The sequence below is a fragment of the Rousettus aegyptiacus genome, unplaced genomic scaffold (genome assembly GCF_014176215.1).
Source record: "Rousettus aegyptiacus isolate mRouAeg1 unplaced genomic scaffold, mRouAeg1.p scaffold_m13_p_8, whole genome shotgun sequence".
In the NCBI taxonomy this organism is placed as follows: domain Eukaryota; kingdom Metazoa; phylum Chordata; class Mammalia; order Chiroptera; family Pteropodidae; genus Rousettus; species Rousettus aegyptiacus.
In genome coordinates, this window is record NW_023416311.1 from 86,570,498 (window position 1) to 86,593,257 (window position 22,760).

The window sequence follows — 22,760 nt, forward strand, 5'->3', positions numbered from 1 at the left end:
CACATAGCACATTTATTTGATCATGAGACAACATGCTGAAATGCTACAGTGCTATTGTTTAAAAACGTCAAGAGCTAAAGCACTGAATACGGTATGCATTCCAGATGGCAGATTCTCAAGGCACAGGACTGGAAAGGAGAGGTTTTTAAAGAGTTGTTTGGGTTTCTCCGTCACACAGTTTCCTAGCTTGCTTTTACCTTTCAGCACTAGTAAGGATTTAAATGCAAAGAAAGCAATTAGTATAGCTGAGAAATAGGATTTGTGACAGGACTGCTGCTCTTTTAAAAACATCTTTATCCTTGCTAAAATGGCCTAAGCTAGTTAAGTTCTTGAGTTGCACTAATTAATAATGAACAGAGCACGTTAAAGTAGCTTTATTTGCTTAACTTTCTATTGCATGCAAGATAACATGCATTTGTATTATTTACATATAATAAACATCTTTCTGCCATCTAATATTTGCAGGATAAGGAATAACCAGTGAACTAATTTGCAAAATGTGTTTACGTGTAACTGATAAAACAACTGGTTAGACGAATATCAAGAAAGCAAATGCAATTTTCTTAATTAAAATGTTGGGCATCTAACTATGCCAAATCACATTTTAATCAAATAAACCCAGACCTTATTATTAAAGACAAGTACTTCAATTGCAGAATTTTAAAATAACTTAATTGTATATGGAAAATGTGGCTAGGAAATATACATACAATTAAGACAATTTGTTTTAGTCTTTTTGGTCAGCTTACTTGAGAGGATAAAAGCCTTGTATGCATTGGAGATTAGATATTAATTTGTGGCTCTTTGTCACAATATTTCATTAAAGGTTCCTGATTATTCTTGTACAATAAACAACACTGTCTTCCAGTTTTTTCTAAAGTTTTATTTATGTTGATTCAAAATGCCTTTAGAAGTGGCCAAAATCTTCACTTACCCTGAGATGTTTAATACATTACCCACATCAAAAACTCAGGGATCGCGTATTCCAGCTATTTGTTCTAAAGTCTTAAAATGAAGCAGCAGTCGTCCGGCAGCTTCCAGAAGCATTCAACTGATTTTTCAACTGATTTTTCTTGAACCAGGGTTCATATTAACAAAATGTAAATTGGATAATAGTTATTTGTGGTGCAAAAACAACATTGGGGTGAGCCTACTGGTAAAATATTATGTCAGGGACATGAAAGATACTGTGTTGTTTTGGTTTGGAACTTATCTGGGTTTTCAATCAGGCTCAGTAGACTTAAGAAGTCCTTCTAGACAACCATTATGGCTTTACTTGTTTGTTTGTTTGACTTTTATTTTCGTTTTTGATCACCAAGGCACACACAAACATTAGTCTCAAGCCTAAAGCCCTAAAATAAGTCATTCTTTAGCTGGTGAAATTCTAATCTCATTTTATTATGTTGTCAATGAGCTGCAGAGATTCGTCTTGGTTTGTTAACATGATAGTGGACAGATGAGAAGAAATAAAAAGTACTGGCCTGTGAAAGCCAAATCAAAGAGCCAGATTGAAGGGATTCTCAAGTTACTCAGGAGAGGCCCTCAGCCCCCTAGCTAGTGACCCAACTAATGGTCAGAATGCCTTAGGTTCCATTTGGATGATCCAAACATTGAGACATGGTATTCAAAGGGCTGCATATATGGCTGAGAATTTGCCTTTTCTTTGTAAGCTTACTATACAAAAAAACAAAAGACTGGTATTTGATACTAACTATACACAGAAAAGGAACAGACAATAACACTGGCTGAATGTATTCAAGACACACATCTCTATGTGGCATAGGAAGAACTTTGTGGTACTACATTTCCTTAAAAAAGATTTTAATTGTCTTTGGTTATAAACCTATTGTGATTTACCAAAAAACATGCTCATTTATATAAACATCTATTAAGATAAATTACCTGAAAATGGTAATGCTTTCATATTGAAACTTCAATAAAATATAAGAAAGTTGCAGTTTTTATTAGCAACTAAAGGTTTTAAGAGAAAGAGTACTTGACAATATTCTTTAAGAAATATGTTCATGTTGTTAAAACACTAACATTGTGTCTAAGAGCACTGAATTCTATAGACTGATATTTCTTTTTCATTTTCTCTTCCAGAATAACTGCTTCCTGGACATTGAGACTTTATTGCACCTTAATTTTTATATTGAATTACGAAGCCAAAAATGTTTGTTCAAGTCTTCTTTTCCTCATTTTTTACATGTGACTTCATAATTTCCTTCATTTGAAAGATTTTAACTTTCAAAGAAAAGTTTATTCTGAAAGTTTATCGTAATTAATATTTAACCATCAAATTTCAAGATTAAAGTTTATTTTATATGCCTACTTACAATTTTTAGAATAAGAAAAGTTGTAAAAAATAAAGTCTTGACTAGTAGTGCCATCTAGCATCATAAAGAAAACGCTCTTTAGCTACTTTGCAAAAAGTTGGGAAATGTATCAAGTCAATTAAAACACTATCTCCTTGATCCATTTATGAGTGGAAAATAAGCAGACAGGATCAACTGGTAAAAATGCATACCAAACCTGTACAGAAATAATATACTAATCTACCATATAATATGAATGGCAGTGCTTTCCAGAAGAAATTATTAAGAGAGGTAACAGTGAGATGCAGTTTCTGGTGAGCTACCAGTCATGCCACCAATTTAAGAAAACAATGGAATTTGAATAAATAAAAATATTTGAATACTGAAATATTGACTATGACCTAATTTATAAAATAAAAAGCAAGTTATTCAATGACCTTCAGGATTTTACTATGGGCAACAACTTGTGACACCTAATAAATGATCGAGATCTGCTAGTGTTTGGGGTAATGAATTTAAAAATTGAGGTATAATATAATGGTAATAAAAATGTCACTGATTCAGTCCAGCATAGAACTAAAGACAGTTATCTCATCTCCATTGAGATGCTTCTTGCTGGTGATAAGCAATAATAAGATTGTAGATGACCCATGCCAGATACATTTCTTTCACAATTCAGATGGGCTCAAATATGAGAAATGGAACTTCAGTGGTTATCTTGGTAAAGAAAGGAAACCATGGGATAAGGACCAGGTTCCAGAGATTGCTCCTAAGAGAGTTGCCGGCTACTCAAATTCAATGTTAGGAGGCGGCTAACTTGAGCTCCTTTCAGGTCAGTGCCCAGGAATACAACATTGAGTGAACAGGACTCCAAAGACAAATGGACAGTCTGGTCAAGAATAGGTAGCTTTTCAGATCTAAAATATTACATACTCTGAGAGTTAGAACTAGAAAAGAACTATAAATACCTGTCATGAAACTAAAGTGAATCCAGCTGTATAAGTTAAGCAACAGTATCCGAAGACAACCTATACTTTAGCAAAAGTAATCTTAGACTCTTACCTTCTAGGAAGCAGGATTGCATAATGGTTGGGGGTATAATTCTGGAGGTTCAGTGCCTCACCACTTGTTAGCTATGTCATGTTGGGCAAATTAGATCATTTGTCTGAGATCCAATTTTCTCATCTGTAAAATAATGATGGTGGAGACTGAATGAATAAAAAGCACTCAGCACAGTTACTGTCACATAATAAACAGTCAACAAAAATGTGATGATGTTGTTATTTTATTACTATTCTCATCTCTGGTTAGATTTATCTCACGAAATAGATGGGTCTGTTAAGTACCGTTTCTTAGTTCAATTAAGCATGACTATGGATGCCAGTCACCCACCACTAATATGTAAACACATATTTCCTGGCCAAAAGAAACCAAGTAAGTAGCACTGCTGTAATAAATATAGGAGTATTTGTCACTGATGGATAAAGTGATGATAGTCTAACACATTTTTCTATATAACACTTACATATGTTAACAAATTAAATGTAATCAATCAATTTACTTAATTTCTCCTTCAAACTTTAGATTCCAGTTTAACATAAGATATCATTAGCTGTCACGAACAGTTTTTGTCACTAGTTTTAATACTTCCTCTAAAACATAGATTTTGATGTTGGAAAAAAATGAAATTTATCTCAAATGTGTAATCCAAGCTTAAGCTAGTCTCAAATAAGAACTGTTACTGTTACTACAACCGCTACTCTTCCTCCTTTTTAACTTTACTTAGAGTCTGAATTAGAAAGAAGCTTGGTGAAGTTCTATATAGAAAGCTTTAATTTTTCAGCTTCCAAGTGAAAAATAGGCACTAATCATCATAAAGGAGTAAAAAATCTGTCCGGGAGGATAGTGATTGAATTTAGCTTACTTCTTTTGGCTTTTGTGGTTACCTTTTGTTTCTCTTCCAGATGTTCAAGCATCTGATATATCAACAAAAACACTTTATTTACAAGCCAGATTAGTTCTAGTTTATTATACATATCCACCACTTTTATTTTTTTGTGGCCTAAATAATGAATTTAGAAGTCCACAGGGGATTTTTTTCTGGGATCCAGATTTAGACTGAATTGAGAATGTCTAATACAAGCCTTGGGGCCCTGAAATTGGGAGGATAAGACACCAGCAGATATTCTAGAGTGTGAGAATCTTTGATTTGAACCTAGTCCTTCTTTTGTGGTGGTAGTTACACAAATGGAACATAAACAAATAAGAATGTATTTTGCCATAATAATTGACAGTCATTTGAAATGTGAGATTTTCTTCTGGGCTCTGATAGGATGAGCACTTGCTTTTGGAAATAAGAGACTTAAAAGCTGATGTACTTAGTTAGCTTCATGTAGTTCCACTTGCCTTCTAGTCTTATTCTCACTCCCCTAAGATATGAAAAGAAGGATAAGAGACTCATTTCTAGGTGAGCGGCCTGCTTAGATATGATTTTAGGATGTTTAGACACCTTTCATCTAATAGCAAGAAAGTTCAGGGATGTAAGCCTCCAATGCAAAGCTACAGAATTAAATATGACTTGGTCAGTTTTCCATTATCAAGAGTCACCATGGAATAAAGTAAACACTGATATTTCCTCAAGTTAGAAGCTCATTTTGACTGATTTCTAAATGGTCCTGCCCATCTTACAGCAGTCTTCAAGGCCTGTAGAAATGCCAGGAGAGTTTTCAAAAGGTGTCAGTGAAACAGGTTTACACGACTTAGGTGAATGTCCAAACAGCTCAGACAGCTTATATAATTCTCGGTAACTCTTAAAGAAGTTTGTCTAGAATTGAGGGATAGCTGAATTTGAACCTAGTTGTTCATGACACTTTCTTCTCCAAGATTCATCATCGGACCACCAATTAACTTTGCATGGTAGATTGAATTATTGGCCCCGATATTTCCTCTCTTCTTATCCCCATACTTACATATGCAACTTTGAAGTTGCTACCTCTAAAGACACTGCCTTTTTATACTTTATGACTTTGAACTCAGTATTATCACTTGCTTTCACCAAAGATATGTGGTCAGAAGTGACAATTCTTTTTTACATCTTAAGATTTTGGTATCATCATAAGAACATGCCTAAGCTAGGCCACAAAATCAGAAAGGGTAAGAAATACACAGAGGAGAACTGAACCCACCTGACAGCTTGGAGTCAAGCCTCATCAAACCCAGATTAGATCAACTCAACCTTAGTTGACTTATAAATATGTGAGTGAAAATAATGATTGCCATTTATGTCAGAGTTTTAGAGTGGTTTGTTCAGCATCACTAACTGATATACCTTTAGCCATAGTTCCCATTTAAACCTTTAAACTTTTTTATGTCTCCTTTAATTCCTCTTGTCGTTTTTCATGTTTAAGATTTAACACCATAATCTTTTAGAGCTGAAACAATTCATGTCAAGCCAATAGATCATTAAGAATTTGCTTTTGTTTGTTTGCATTAAATACACTAACATAAATACGTCGCACAGATAAATCAGACAATGTTTCAAATCATGTTATCATTATCAGTATCAATATTGCATAAATGTATATAAGTAAACACTTTTCTAGTTTCATATGCTTGTGTTTTCATATGATGCTCTTATCAATGGACACTACATATTTATGGAAGATATTACTAAGTTAACAGACCTATTACAATTTTTAATTAATTAAGTAAATCTTAAAATTATACAATTTGAGTAATACCATGTAACATTTTGAGAAGTATGAAAGAGGTAAGAAACTCATCCAAATGATTTTTAAGGAAATTTAAGAGACTCAAAGCAAATAAGAAATAAATGTAATTCCTAAAAAAAAAATATTGAATACTGGTAATTTGATTTGATACAAGCTAAGCTTTAAGCAGTATAATTTCATTGTCTATAAGTGTTCAAAGACTTATAATTCTCATGACTTACTTTCTAAACTGCATTCATTCAGTAAACTTTAATTGCAAACATGCTATTTGTGCTAGACACTGCACCATATTGGAAATTTATTGATACTTTGCACATATATTTATCTTCTTATATTCTTTATTTTATCATTGCATTCTAGGGAACTATCTTTCAGAATATTTTATGTACAATTAGAAATAAAGCAGAACTCTCACTGTCTTTGTTCTAGTTCACATTCACTCTTTTTCTGAACTGTTTTAAATTCCCTAAATACTATATGAGCCTGCAGTCTCAATTTTCTAATATATGCTCTACATTACTAACACAGTTGTATTTCTATAATAATAATGTAACCTAGTCATTTTTAGGCTTAAATATTTAAATGACTTCCCCATTGCCTATGGGGTAAAGCTAAAATCTTTGACTTTTTCATGTAAAAAATATATTAGTTTATTCCACACAATTTCTCAACTTCATGCCTTCCTACTTCCTCCTCAATAAAGCATTCAAAATGGCAGCTGAAAAAGTTACAAAATTAAACAATATAGGCTGAAGAACAGTAGGTAAATGTCTTCTTAAATTATATAATTTAATTTAATCTATACCAGCTCGAGAGAAATTTCTAATGATATTCAGTAAGATTTCATTGCCAACTCTTTTTTTTTTAAAGTTGCTTGAAAGATGTCATTGTAAATTGTGGATGTTCAAAACAGGAAAATCTTATTGACTACCATGAGTGATTAAAATATGTCACCCTGAAAGAAACTGAAGCAATGAATATAATCTAAAAGTGATAAATATAAAACTCTACTGATAGGTCCAAAAACAAACAAATTTATGAATATAGAGTGAAGAAGGGCTAATAGTACACAGATGAATAAAGTGTGGTTGAGTTAGTTAACTGCTAACTTTAACATCTATCTAACATCTATCATGTATCACTTGCCCCTGTAGTAGATTTTGAGGTAAAAGGCAAAATAAGTTATGACCCAGTGCTGAAGGATCTTAAAGTCTTGAGAGCAAATAAGTAGACAAAATGTAATATAATTTCTTAATAATCAAATTTGTCTTGCCTTATGCTAATAGAAATATGTCAAAAATATAATGTAAAAGGTTTGTTGTATTTTTATTCCCATATTTTAGATAAGAAATAAAGTTTCACACATCTTGTAATTTGTCAAGGTCACAGAGTTATAACTTGAAGCTTCAAACCCAAGTTTGTCTAACATAGGGCCTAAGTTACTAACCATAAGACTGCCTGATTTTATAATCAGTTGTCCCTAACTATTTGAGAAATGAATGTCTTTAAAAAGGATTACATTTGTCCTATAACAGCATCTTATGGTTATCATAAAAGTAATGTAATATAATTTGGTATCAGAAAATGTAAGTTTATAATTTATATCTGTCACTTGCTAGCTACATGACTGAACAAACTACTATGTATGTCTTTGAATCTGTCTCCCTGTCTATAAAATGGACATAATAACTAAATTATTCTATAAAGATGACATATGGATCAAATGATATCAAATGAAAATATATAAAAGTATTTTGAAATGCATAAGATATTATTAAAATATTTATTATTTTTATTATCATTGTACCCATTAGAGCTCAGCAAGTATAAATGGGTAGAAGCCATAAGTAATAATTTATGAACAACCTATTTAAAATCTAGAAGTCTTCAATGCAAATGTGAGTTTTTGAACTTGTATCAATAGTGATATTCAAATACAGCATAAATGTCAATTTGATTGGACTATTAGGGAACAAATACAGTCATCTGGTGGGTGTCTGTAAGTTTTGAAAACATTTTATTTTTCTTCAATCACGCTTTGTTGAAAACACAATTTAAATGTATTTCTATAACATATGTTTCCTATTCTGTAAATAGGTTTTTGTTTGCAGAAAGACTTTTTAGTTATTGTTATCTTTTTTTAGAAGCAATGAATTCATATATAAATCATTTTGAGGAAAAGATCTCTAAGGAAGATTTGTGGCTCTCCATGACGACTATCAAATGCTCTTACAGATATAGTATTAATGCCATTAATAATTTTTGTCATACATCTCAAAATAAAATCATATATATTTTACTTACCACTCTCATTATACTTTTTTCAAGAGATTGATTTTGAGCTCCATAATAGTTAAAGATGGCATCAATTTTACTCTCTGGTGAATTCTATTTTATTTTCTTAAAATATTTGCTAGTTATGTTTTAGTTAATCATCAAGTTCAACTTTTAAGTTACATGCTTTATGTTGGTTCCAAATACTGAGAAATAATCTATTTACTATATACTATTATGAAAACTTCTATTTTATCTTTCTTATTTTCTACATTTTTGGCCCATTATAAACATTAGTTCATTAATGATAGATACAGATGGTGTCCATCTGGCATCCATCTTTAACTCTAAAATGGAGACATAAGGATACTCTGAAACATTAGACTTTCACAATCAGATGTGATCTAACATCTCGAGAAAAAAGTTATTTGATCCATTCTGATTTTTTCCCCTTAGTCCTCATCTTATATTACAAACAGGCTAGAGGATAAAATTTTTTCTTAAAAATTTTCTGAATTGTATTTTTAAGTCCACAATGTTGTCCTATTTTAAGACAGCAAACAAATATCAAAATCACAGTTATCGACAAGTTCTCCATTTATGACTTTTCTCAAAATTTTCTTGGTAATCACCAACATTGGAGACATCTTCTGCAGATTTGTTTTTAGTGTATAGTTCTTTGCATAAGGAAAATTCAAGGATCTCAAACATGAGTATAACTAAATAAAAAAGGATGATCACTGTTCCATAAAATTGCATCCTGCATTTGGGTCCTAAAGGAGAAAAGCAATCTTGTTGCTCATCAGAGTCACTAGAAATCACAATTATAATTTAAATTCTGTTGGGTTTATTTTCCCAAGCTCAAATATATCATGGCAATACCCTTAAAGAATACTGTGATCATTTAAGAAGGTTTCAATGCATTTTTTAGGCGTTCTGAGAGGAAGTGTTAACATAAATACAAAGATACGCCATGCATTTAATAAGAAAAACAGGCCTAAATATTTCAGAGAGGGAATAAAAAAAAAAAAAAAAACAGAAACAAATACTTGAAATAAACGCTACCATGAAGACAATGTATAAGAAGCAGATATCGATACTAATAATAACTCTAGTAAGTTTAAGGATAATGTTTTAAATAAATATCTTAAAGGGAAATATGCTTTATTCTGTTGCTAATGTAATTTTTTAATTGCCAGATTTTTACATATATTTTCTCATGTACATGTACTGATTTCTATTAACAATTTTACTAAATTTAGGAATTCTACTGTAGTTTGTGTTTTTGTGTGTGTGTATGTGGACATATACTTTAATTCAAGTTTGAAAAGACTAAAAGTTAGTCTTTTTATCCAATATTCCCTATCTCAAAAATATATATAGGCATAATGTTTTCTAGTTCTTTATTATGTGATTTTTACTGTGCATGACAATTAATAGTTTATTTCTTGATATTATCTTCACCCACCCAAAAACTTATGAGATAGTTATGAAATATTATCTTTAAAAATAAATTAAAATCTAAAAGCTTATTTCTGAAGGCTTTTATTTATGTATGTATTTATTTTAGGTGAGGCAATCCTTGGTTGCCTTGTACAAATTGCAAGGACTTTATCATATTACAATCCTTTATTTTTTATTTTTGACACCTACAGTACTTGGTGTTCCTAGGTGGTCTCCCATCCAAGTACTAACCAGGCCTGACCCTGCTTAGCTTCTGAGATTAGACAGGATAGGGCTTGTTCATCATGGCAAGGCCATAGACCTAAAGGCTTTTAAAATTAAGTTAATTACTATATATATATATATATATACACACACACACACACACATACATACATACACATATATATAAGCATATATATATTTTTTTACACTCAGGGGATTTTATTTCACTTACAATTCTCTACTGAAAGAGACTTCTATTTTTCTCATGTGTTATTTCTACAAGCTATTAAATGTTTATAATAAAATATGATCTATCAGATGACACAAGTATAGATGTATAAATACAGATATAAAATCATGAATTTTGGAAAGCTCTAAAATGGAAGAGACATTAGAAACAACCTGGATTTTTTGCACTAAAATCAAGCAAAATATCTAAAAATTCTACTGATATCGCCTTATACCTGTTACAATGTTTATTATAAAAAAATATTTTTAAAAAGAAGTATTGGAATGGATGTAGAGAAAAGTGAACCCTTTGTACATTATTGGTGGGAATGTACATTGGGGCAGCTTCTATGGAAAAGAGTACAAGGTTCCTCAAAAAATTAAAAATAGAATTACCATATGATCCAGCAACTCTCATTCTGGATATTTATTCAAAGGAAACAAAAACACTAACTCAAAAAGATACATGTACTCTGTGTTCACTGCGGCATTTTTTTACAATACCAAGACATGGAAGTAGGCTAAGTAGCCATCCCCTTATCTGTGAGGACATGTTCCAACACCCCCAGTGGGTGCCTGAAAGTGTAGATACTATCGAGCTCTATCATGTCTTCCACCCACAAATTGAATGCCTTTTCCATCTTAACTAAATGCTGCGGCTGTAACTTTTGCAATTTGAGGTGCAACAGCAAAACTAGCACAAAATTCTTTTTGTTCCATACATAGAAGATTCATTCTTAGTGTAGATCTAAACCACTTCAGCACATAATTCTTCTTTCTTTACTTATTAAGTTGAGAACTTTACCTTCTCACTTAAACGAAACACCTTACGGCTTCTCTTTGGTATACCTGTATTGCTAAGATCACTACTCTTGTGCTTTGTGGCCATTATTAAGTAAAATAAGAGTTATTTGAACACAAGCACTGTGACATCATGACAGTTGTCCTGATAACCAAGAAGGCTACTAAGTGACTAACAGGTGGTTAGAGCACATAGCATAGATACACTGAACAATGGGATGATTCATGTCTCAGGCAGGACGGAGCAGAACAGTGTGAGATTTTATCCCATTACTCAGAACACTATGCAATTTAACACATATGAATTGTTTGTTTCTGTAATTTTCCATTTAATATTTATGGACCACTGTTGACCACAGTTGATCATGAATAACTGAAACCGCAAATAACCAAAACCACAGATAAGATGGGGAGAGTCTCTACAATGGAATATTCTTAAGCAATAAAAAAAAGGAAATCTTGCCATTTGCAACAATGTACATGGATGTTGAGGGCATTATACTAAGTGAAATAAGTCAGACAGAGAAAGACAAATACCCTATGATCTCACTTATATGTGGAATCCAAAACAAACAAACAAATGAAAGAGCTCATAGATACAAATAACAGATAGGTGGTTGCTAGAGGCAGGGGATGGGGGGGCCGGGGCGTTGTGCAAAATGGGCTAAAGGGATCGAAGGTATAAATGTCCAGTTATAAAACAAGTCGTGGGGATATAATGTACAGTATAATGATTATAATTACATATACTGTATTTCATATTTGAAAGTTGCTAAGAATAAATCTTAAAAATGTTCATCACAATGTATGGTCACAGATGCTGATGAGACTTATCGTGGTCATCATTTCACTATATACAAATATTGAATCATTATGTTGTACCTAAAACTAATATAATGGTATATATATGTCAATTATACCTCAATAAAAAATCAGAGCAATACTTAAAACTTTTATTGTGGACAGCAGAAGTGTAGAAGAAATAGAAATAAATAAGCTGAGTCCAAAACTTTGCTAATAAATGAAAATAAAAGAAGCAGAAACACTGGATATTGTTCTCACATGGGACTGGATAATTTTGGGGAGACATTGATTGGGTTCAACGCATACTCTTTCAGATGAAGAAACTAAGAACTAAGTTCCATAGAGGTCATGTGACTTGCTAAAGCCCTACAGAAGACATGCAGCACATTTTTTCACTTATGTACTTTGTGCAAAGAATGGCAATATTACAATATTTTGATGGAAGACTTAAAAATATACATGCAATCATTTTTCCATTAGTTTGTAGCTCCTTACATCTGTATTGCACTTAGGATAGACAGTATCTTCCACACAGCAAGTATTTAGCAAATATTTATGAAAAATATAAAAATAAATAAATATATACAGAACCACTGGTTCCTTTAACAAACACTTAATAATCATTCCTAAATCTCATTGAATATTTTTTGTTAATATTGATGAACTGGATTACTAGGAAAAGATCCAGATTTAATAAGTATCTTCATTTTCTAAATAGAGAAGACTTTATAATATATTTTTGAAAGTTTTATTTAAAAATAATGAAAATCTTTCAAGTTTATGCACTTAAATGTGAGAAAATTACCTCGAAAGTCCATTATTTTTTTGTAATGAAGCCAGAACAATGAAACATTATGATGAATATGTTAAATAAGTAATGATTTAAGTGATTATTGTGATAACTCTTTCAAGTTTAAGCTACAAATAAGAAAAAATTCTGTTGACAATTGGCATGCTATATATCACACCAGGGTTGGAAAACACTCTTTAGCTAATTTATTTTGGTTTTGGATCTTTAATTTTTGATGCGTTTGTTTATTTTCTAGTATAATATAGCACTTTATTTTTATTCAGTGACAAGAATTTCTACTTACTTATAAATACTTAGGATATGCAATGATTGATTAAAAAGATATCTCATTAGTGAACCCTTAATTAGCAAATATTTGAAATTAAAGAAGGGTATATTAAGGAGATTAAAATGTGATTCAATTATGAACTATAGTTTTATGCGGGAAAAATCTTGAGAAAGAAGAGGAAGAAGAGAAGCAGGATAAGAAAGGGAGAGGAAAAAGAAATGTCTGACCTCAGATTTTTATAAATCAATATGATAATTCTATGGAACACCTTGATAAGCATCATATATGAAAGAAAAAAATAAAAAGCATGAAAGTAAAAAAAAGCCTTTTAAAAATATGATCATAAGCACAAAATAAGCTACCAAATTAAAAAAAAAAAGTTTTGTGCAGATGATTCTAGAATTCTTTAAAAGAATGGGCCCTGGAAGAAAGTAGCTTTATTCGATGTCCTGAATTTGATTTTTTCTTGCTCGTATGGTCTTGGCAAGGAACAAGACAGTTCTATCCTTGATTTTCTTCTTCCCTAAAATAGGATAATAACAATACCCAACTGTTCAAACAGATAGGAAGGTTAAATAAAATGATTATTTTAAAGTTTAAAAATGTTTAAACAAACAGAGCTTAAAACAATGTCTGATAAATAATCAGTAAATGTTATCAGTATCATTATTATGTAATCTTTAACCATTTTGAGATAAAAGACAAGAAAGCTGTCACAGAACTAAGAAAGATAGTGATTCGGAGTCTTGTGTTCCTAACCAAGACACCGTTCTGCCTCCCAGAAACTGGAGATAATAGAGAAATCAACCCAGAACTTGATAGCAAAATGCATGCTCACTTCTTAATGAGTACTTGGCAGAAATGACTGTGGATAGGATAGGACAGTTTCTCCGTATCTGGTAGAATTTTTTTATCTCAATTTATAGGATGCCAATGACATACTTTGAGTTGTACAGATGTGTTAAAAGTGAATGGCTTCCCAAATCCAGAAGTGTGAGCAAACAGAACCACGTGTTGAAGAATTTTACACATGTTTAAATGGTGAGTATTTCTTCTCCCCATACTATGAGGTTAATGATTTCACTTATAGGTAGAATTTAGGGAACAGGTTAAAAAAATCAAAAGGAATCAAATTCATAGATACAACGAGCATTTTGATGGTTGCCTGGTTTGGGGGCTAGGGAGGTGAATGAAGTGGGGAGAGGATTCAGAGGTAGAAATCGGTAATTACAAAATGGTCATGTGCATACATTTAGTTATGTTTGCACTATTTCCACCTTCTAGCCCTGCCTCTTGTGAAGGACAACTATTCCTTTTTCTCAGAGCTGAAAAATAAATACCAGTACTTAGAGGTATCAGCCTGAAGTGGCAAATCTATGCTGAGGGAGTTTTACCCTTGGTTGGTTTCCTCCTGTCCGGATCACCCTGTGTTTAGGGAAAGAAAACAAGTGTATACATGTGTTCGCAAAAGTAAAAGAGAATGAACTTTCCAATTAAATGCCCTTTAGAAACAAATTTACCCACTTGAGCTTTGCCCACTGCCTGGGGCAACTGAAAATCAAAACAGGATGTTTTTCTAAGAGGAGTGGCTGGCTTACCTTACTTTCTCATTATAAAGACCAACCACCCACCTGGATGTTACTATTTTGCTCCAGGAGAACAATTAAATTTCAATTTAGGGCCCTTAAATCTTCAAGCTTAAATGTCTTTCAAAAAACTTAACAGTTCTCAGAGACTTCTGACAACTGTGGGTTTTTCCCCATGTTCCTCACAAGTGCCTCCAACCCCAAAATTGCTTATATTCTTTTATTATCGTCATAAGAATGACTTAAGGCTAGTGTTTCCTTTAAGATTAATTTCTAGCACTGTTTCTTCAGTACTAACAGAAAGTATTTACTGAACCTGTACAGCCTTCTCTGAGGTAAAAGTTATTATCTTCACTTTATAGAAGCAAAAAATTAGATGTAGCACGGGTCCTTTGCCTGCCCAAAGAGAAGGGAAATTAGGGAACCACACACACACCTTTTCTGGTTTTTAAAATGCTGAAAAACTCCTAGAAGGAAAAGCCCTTACAATTTAGAATCTAGTTATGAGGTAGGGCTCAGGATATACTCTGATGTAGAAAAATAAATGATTTTCATGTTCCTTCTAATTTTCATTTATATTTATTATTGTTGTCACTATTATTACTGATGAAAAAGGGGTTCTATGGAAAGTTACCTCACAGGGTGATCTGATCATTAATTCCTAACTGGGCAGGTCCTGGAAGGCAGTCAAGCCCCAGGCATACATGTTCTTTACTAAAAGGCTCATTCATGCCGTAAGCCAGTCCTGTCCATTGTTTCTGTGCATTTAGGATAACACACCTTTGAAATTCCTCTTTTCAGACCCTTCTTTCTAAAGTTTGACCTCCCTCAAAAGAGAACATAATTTTAACTATTCCGCCTTGCTTGCTCCCACCTTACTTCCTTTCTTAATTCCAAATGCATTTTTCAAAAAGCTACAAACTGTCCTTTCTTTGAAGCATTTATCTTGGTCTGTTGAGATCTTGCCTCCAGGCCTATCCTCTGCCTCAAATTTTTCTTAAAATTCTCTACAGGTATAGATGTTCTTGTTCTTATGTTGATATTATAAAAACTATTCCCAGTTTCCTAAAGATTTTGGAGAGGGCCTTCAGGCTATGGCATGAAGAGGCTGACAAATTCTCTATAAAAAATTGCTAGAGCTTTGCTTAAGAAAAGCAGAAGTTTGAATTCTTCTTGCCTGGGATGCTGTTATTACTACTACCTACCCCCTTATTTCCTCAACCCACCCTGGTAGGTTAGCTCAGCTCAGTCTGCAAAACTGGTAATTTTACTCAAGAGTGAGTCTGTCCATGAACACCAGCAGAAAGAAGCCCGAGGGGATGGATGAGGGATTGGAGGTAAGGGGTGAGGTGAAACAAGGAAAGCCTGCAGTTTTGCCAGCCTAAAGTTGCAATCTAGTTAGGGATCAATAGTGGATCAGCCAGAAATTTAATTAGAGATCCTGTACATAAGAAAGTCATAGAAGTACTAGATAAGCCTTAGGTGGTCAAAAAACTAGGTACAAATTCAGGGAGACCCAGAGAAATCCTGTGGAGAGTAAAAGCCAGAGCTGACTTCAGACCTGGCTGAACGTTGAATGTGCTCCTCAGCCACACACGGAAGCCTCATAGAGTTGAAATACTTGAACATAACCTAGCCCCAAACCCAGGGCTATGCAGGGCTAAATGTGACCCTTAGGAAATCAAGCTAAAAGGTCAATAATAAAAATAAAAAACTGAGCAGACACATCAACAGTCACATTCCACAGAGGACAAGGATTCTACAATTTAATAACAATGTCAAAGTATATGACAAAGACCTTAACGTGAACAAGAATTGGGAGAGCTTGTGGTAAGAATTCTATGGTTACGACAGAGCTCTATGGATGCGGCAGCCCCTCCCCTTCACTTCCTTTTTCTCTTTCTTTCTAAGAGGGACTTCCTGCTTCTTCTTAGCCTCCTGTGTGCACCTGGCTGGCCACGTCTGCACTTAGCCAATTATAATTCTTTCTTTTTCCTGAATAAATCTTTTAATAGGAGAATCCCTAATGACTTTTGTTTGTGGTTGATAACGAAACTCAGAAACACAGATCTCAGGATCGATAGTTACAAAAACATTTTCTTAAATGTTCCATTTTTGACAACAAAAAAGACATACAAACCATCAAGAAATCATGACTCAAGAATAAAAGCAGTCAATAGACACTGACTCTTAGAGGGCCCTGATGTTGAGTTTAGCAGGCAGAGGTATCAATGCAGTTATTATAAACATGTTCAAATAATTAAAAGAAACTATGCTCGGAGAATGAAAGAAAAATGTGATGACAATGATTTAACAGATCCCATGTCTCGTTAGAGGCTATAAAAAAAATGGAAGTGCAGTATCCATTATTATTATTTTAAGATAAAATGCCATTGAAAGTCTATTCGCTTTCTTGCTTATCTTATTTTTGTGAACATAAAAGTTCCCTTGAAACCTATTTTCCCAATACTTTGTTCATGTTAACCACAAATTTTTTGGCCACGAAGACTTTCAGGAGCCTATAATTCTTGTGGTTGAGGTGGGAAGGCAAGATTCCAAAAGTTTATTTGAAAATTGAAGCTATTTTCCAAGTAAACAAATCTCAGGCTAACAAAACTTATAACTTGTAATATCACTAATGTTTTTTATCTATAATATGTGTCATAAAAGGCAGAAATCCACTCTAAAAACCAAGCCGGGCAGGATACTCAGGAAACATCAAATACAGTTCCCAAATAGTAACCACTCCTTCATTTTATAAATGATGCCAAAGTCCAGAAAGTGTAAATGCTATGCTCATGTTCACACAAAGAATAGGATAATCGAAACAAAAATTTAGATTTCCTAATTTCTAATCCAGTGCTTCTAAGGTTATTCTTGAAACTCAGGATTTAGAATCTTTAGGATAAACACATTCAAGTGATTTACATTGTGGTTTTAGAACCCAAATATATTATAATTAATATTATGATAAGTATACAGACCTCAATGTTTATTTTTAAGTTAATATTTATTGAGCTAGGCACTATTCTATAAGATTTTATGTGTATTATTGCATTTGATAATTTTATGAGATATTTATCTCATTTACAAATAAGAAAACTAAGGTTCAGAGATGTTAAAATAATTCATACAATAGTACAAGAATAGAGTTAATAATATTAATCACAACTATTTTCAGAATTTACTAGGTCTCAGGAATTCTAAGCACTTTATACATATTAACACATTTAGTTCTCATAACAAACTTGTGAGATAGTCACTCCCAGTTTCCCCATTTTACAAATGAGAAAATAATGCATGGGAAGGCTGAGTAATCTTCCCAGGATTTCCCAGCTAGTAAGCAATGGTGGCAAGATTTGAACCCACGCAGAATTGAACCTGGCCAATATGGAGTTGGACTACAGGCATGCTCTTATCTACTATTCCCGCATTACTAAGCCGGATTTTTAGATTACTACTCTGAAAGGCCTGTCAAAACTCAGTATTATTCTAGTAGTTGTTGGTTCTCTCACGGACCCTAAATAGCAGTCTATGAATTAAGTAGTTTGGAGTAAAATCGATGTATTCTAATATTCGATACAATGATAAAATATCTTGCTTTGAATTCCTCTGGTATCAGTGTCTATTGTGCTCTCTTGAAACAGTCATTGCTGCCTCGTTAACATAGATGAGCCTGGGATTCATTTCTATCTCCAGGATATTATGGCTCTGTGTTCAGTCTATATCTATTAACCAAATTACTACAGCACTAATTTGCAGTAGTTATATTAAGAGAGAAAATATTTTCAAGGATGATTATTCACAAACCTATAGAAGCACAAGAAAAATGAGATTGCATTGTAAGAAAAAACTTTATATTTTCTATAATGTAATGATAATATTGAAGTGTATTTGACTATAATTTTTAAAGTTAAAACATGAAAGGAAAAATGAATCAGGGCACTATGAGGATTTTGTTTACTTCTAAAATTATTTTGGAGAATTAATAAAAAACAACAAATGGTACTAAAAAATGTCTTATTGGCAATTAATTTTATTTTAAACCAAGAGAATGGTTTTAAAATATATTTAAGATATGTTTTCTTCCTCATTTTTTGAATCTTAACCATTTACAACAGATATCAGATGGTCTTAAGGTATGCTATTCTTTTCTGTTATAATCTATCCATTCTAGTCTGTCTGTATTTGTCCTAAGATTCTAATATTTTTCCTTTACAGTTTTTCAATCCAGGAATTCTTCTCTTTTATTTTTTTATTTATATTTTTATTCCTTTACATCTCTTTCCTTTGTAATTGTTTCTTTCCTCCCTTCCTCCCCAATTCTCCCTTCCCACCCGAAATACTGTGCTCCTCTTTCTAAGATTTTTATTACTTCTTAATTATTTAAACTTTTCAGATAGCAACTAATATTGTCTACTGTTAATTCAAAGTGTTCACACACATGTAATCTCACTCATTCTCATAACAACAATATGGGATATATATTATTATTCACCTTTAATAATGAGGAAAATGACATTCTTTACAGTTAATTGAGTTTCCCAGAATCATTAAACTACAGGTAACAGTAGATTTTTAATACAGGTGTCTGAACTCTAAACCACACTGTTGCTACTACATCGAGATGGCAGAAAATAGGATTTGCTTATTTATATTAACCTAAATATTTAATGAAAATCCGCTATGTGATCTGTACTCGAGAGATCCAATTATTTAGTTTAATGTATATTGAGAACCTACTTAATAAAACTATACAATGCACAGATCATGGGGCTAAAAGAAAATTAAGAAATTAAAATCTATACTCTTTCTTTTAAGAAGTCATAGATCAAATAGTAAAGTTAGATATGCATTTATAAAAAGAAAATAAATGCCTAGCATTAAGTAAAGGGAGAATGATGCCTTTATATAATTAAAGCCATGGGAATTTCATAGAAGAAGAGATCACCTGGAGCTAGAAGGTGGAAGAAAATGTAACCCAGGTGGATAGACCTGGATGGCCGCTAAATGATGGTGGTTTCCAGAAAAGTAGAAAGTGCGGAGAAGAAATTCTAAGAAATAAAGTGGACAAAGATACAAAAGAAGGTATAAAAGCATGTTAATGCAGTTCCAATGATCCATGAAAACATAAATAATGGTTACTACTGGGATGGGGCAATCAAAATATTACAGTACTAAGTTATTAGAGAAACTATTGCTCAACGTGGAAGAATGCAGGTGCAACACTAGCCAAATGCAGCAAAGCTATTTTTAATCTGTAACAAGTTGAGGATTACACCATATTTGAAGCTTAGCATCTGGGATGGTTGGTGTTATCTTAGAGATCCGGGCCACAGTCACTGAGCAGAGACTTGGAACAGGTCATCTGTATACAGCAGTCCCCTTACCTGCTATTGCAGTTTTGCTTCCCATGGTTTCAATTACCTACAGTCAACCATGGTCCGAAGATATTAAATGGAAAATTTCATAAATAAATCATAAGTTTTAAATTGCACACCATTCTGAGTAGTGTGATAAAAGCTCACACCATCCTACTCTGTCCGGCCCAGGACCTGAATCATTCCTTTGTCCAATTTCCACGCTATATAAGCTCCCTACCAGTTAGTTACTTAGCCATCTCAGATATCAGATTGACTGTTGTGATATCACAGTGCTTGTGTTCAAGGAACCCTTATTTTATTTAATAATGACCCAAAGCACAACAATAGTGATCTTTGCAATTCAAATATGCCAAAGAGAAGCTGTAAAGTGCTTTGTTTAAGTGAAAAGGTGTGTACATAAGTATAGGAGAAAACATAGTATATATAGGGTTTGGTGCTATCGGTGATTTCATGCATCCTCTAGGGATCTTGAAACATATCTCCTATTGAGAAGCCAAGACCACTGTAATGCTGAGAAGCAGAGAGCAGCTGTACCATTAACAAGGACTAGAAATACTCCACCACCAGCACAGGAATTTAATCCAGAACTGAGTATACCTCTCTCCACAATAGCAATCTATGAGGGAAGATAGAGTCGCCCAGGAGAAATCAGAGCTCCAAATCTGAGTCGCATGCAGATGTAGAGCCCAAATTCATACCATATATATGCTACAGAAAAAAATATTGAGAATATAATATAAAAACTGGTCCTGACCTACTAAAACCCTTCCTGTCTGGGGTAGAAAATCATTTGATATAATTGAGAACAAGCGAGAAGGTAAAGGATGAAACAGAATCCATAAAACAAGAACAGGACATCATTAAAAAAAAACAAAACAAAACAAAAAAAGGTTGATTTGGAAAAAACATATAGATATGTCCAGGATTTAAGAAAGACATGCTTCCTTACCCAGAAAAGGCACACCAAAGGCAGCAGGGTAATATGAACAAATTAACTCATTGACATATCAAGCAATGCAATTTCCTTGAATCCTGGAAAAATACTTTGCCATTGTCTCTGTGCTCCTCCTCAGTGCTCTCAGCTTCTGCAAATTTTATTAGAAATCCATTAGAGCTAATACTATTTGGAATGTGTCTTAAGTTTTTCTTCACTAACTGTATTTGGGGCGATAGCCTCAGTTTTATTTTCTAATTGACTATTCAGATATATTTAGTCGACTCTTTAACTGAACTATTTAATATATTTTTAACAGTTGAATTACTACATATTTAAATTCTTTTTTTTTTTAATTTAAGAATAGGATGAAAGAAAGACATTTTAAGATATACAGAGACTTTAAAAGTTTACTGGTAAAGACGCTTGCTGAAATAACTACTAAAGCATGTACTTTAACAGAGAGAAATTGATCCCAGAGGAAGGAATAGCAAGAAACAACAGTGAGTAAGGGAATTAGGAAAATAAAAAGATAAATGGGAAAACTGGGTGAGGGAAAGAAATTATCTTATTTGCCAGTGTGTAACCAGAACCAAAAATTGCTAAGTAGTATGTGAGCTACTGTAAATATTTGTTGTTAAAAAAAATAAGTATTGAATTACATAAATAACTGTATTTTAGAGTTTAAAAGCAAGGTGCAATGACATAAAGGGTGCCTGGTTTAGAGGGAAGTTAAACCACTCAGTTTCCTGTACTTGTTAAGGGAAGAATAGAAATATTGATCACCTTTAGGCTTTTTTGAAAAATAATCAAGTTGTATGCATTTAGATATTTTAAATATTTAGGGAAGGCCATAAAAAATAAAATAGTATATGAAACTTTGAAACCAGAAGAAAAACAAAGGAAATGAAGAAAATGCCATTAACCTAATATACTCAGAGAAAAAAAGAAAAATGATCAAAACAAGTCTAAATATATCAGTATTCATAAGTAGCAAATGGGTCAGTGTGGGGGTTAAGAGGAGTGCTGAGAGTTTCAATTCCTCTTTACTGGTGTGTGTGTGTGTGTGCGTGTGTGTGACACACGCTTACCCATGAAGGGGTAAAATGGGGAATGTTTACCTTCATTCCCTTATGCCTAGAGGGAATTGGCTTCGACAGGACACAAGAAGTTCTCTTTTCCCATGGACTGAGTCATGACTGCTGCCTAGTGTACTGCCAAGTCACAATTAGGACTAACTAACCATGGTGATGAAGGCAGGCGTGTGCTGCTGTTCCAGGACTGTACTGCCCTCCCAGTGTTTTACAGGTCTAGGTTTTATGAATATTTCTCTTGGATCAAATATGGACCATATGGACAGAAAACAGGGTGAGGGACATTTTAAATCCTACCCTAGAAACCTGTCTTGAAAGAGGAAGAGTGTGTGAGTGTGGTAGGGGGGCAGCGGAGGGATTCAAACATGTTAGCTGCGTGGTGAGGACCACCAGTTAAGCAGAGGCTGTGGCAGGATTTCTTAGCCAGGGAAAGAAATGTATTGAGAGTTACAGATGAGAGATCCAGAATCTCAGATCCCAGAGTGTCAGCTTTAATCAGCTGCCAGAAACAGAGAGCAAAATGACACCCAACTAAAGAAGACCTGCCCTATTTCATTCTTTCCTTCTCACTGACTGCCCACATTCAATGCTTATGGTCCAAGCCAGCAGTTAGCAAAGGAAAAGGAGATATTTTTTCATCAAAATAAAATTTGTTTATTCGTATAAATACTGAGGAAAAAAATACATATTTAAGTAAAAAGCATTAATGAGGATTAAATTAGGATATTACATGATAATAAATGGAATAAACCACTAATAAGATACACTCATCATAAACTTTTATGCAGTTAACAATGTGATACTGAAATACATCAAATAAAATTAATAGCATTATAAGGGCAATATGAAAAATAATCTCCCT

The 22,760-nt window shown here is 33.1% G+C and overlaps 1 long non-coding RNA gene across 1 annotated transcript in view; it reads right to left on the reverse strand.

Annotated features, from left to right (window-relative positions):
- Nucleotides 1-459: 459 nt before the first annotated feature.
- Nucleotides 460-22,760, reverse strand: part of LOC118606590 — a 314,651-nt gene continuing 292,350 nt past the window's right edge. Inside the window, exons 2-3 of the long non-coding RNA XR_004952543.1 lie at nt 3,378-3,500; nt 460-1,072 (exon numbers count right to left, since the gene is read on the reverse strand). This is a non-coding gene — a long non-coding RNA (uncharacterized LOC118606590). The remainder of the gene's footprint in view (nt 1,073-3,377; nt 3,501-22,760) is intronic.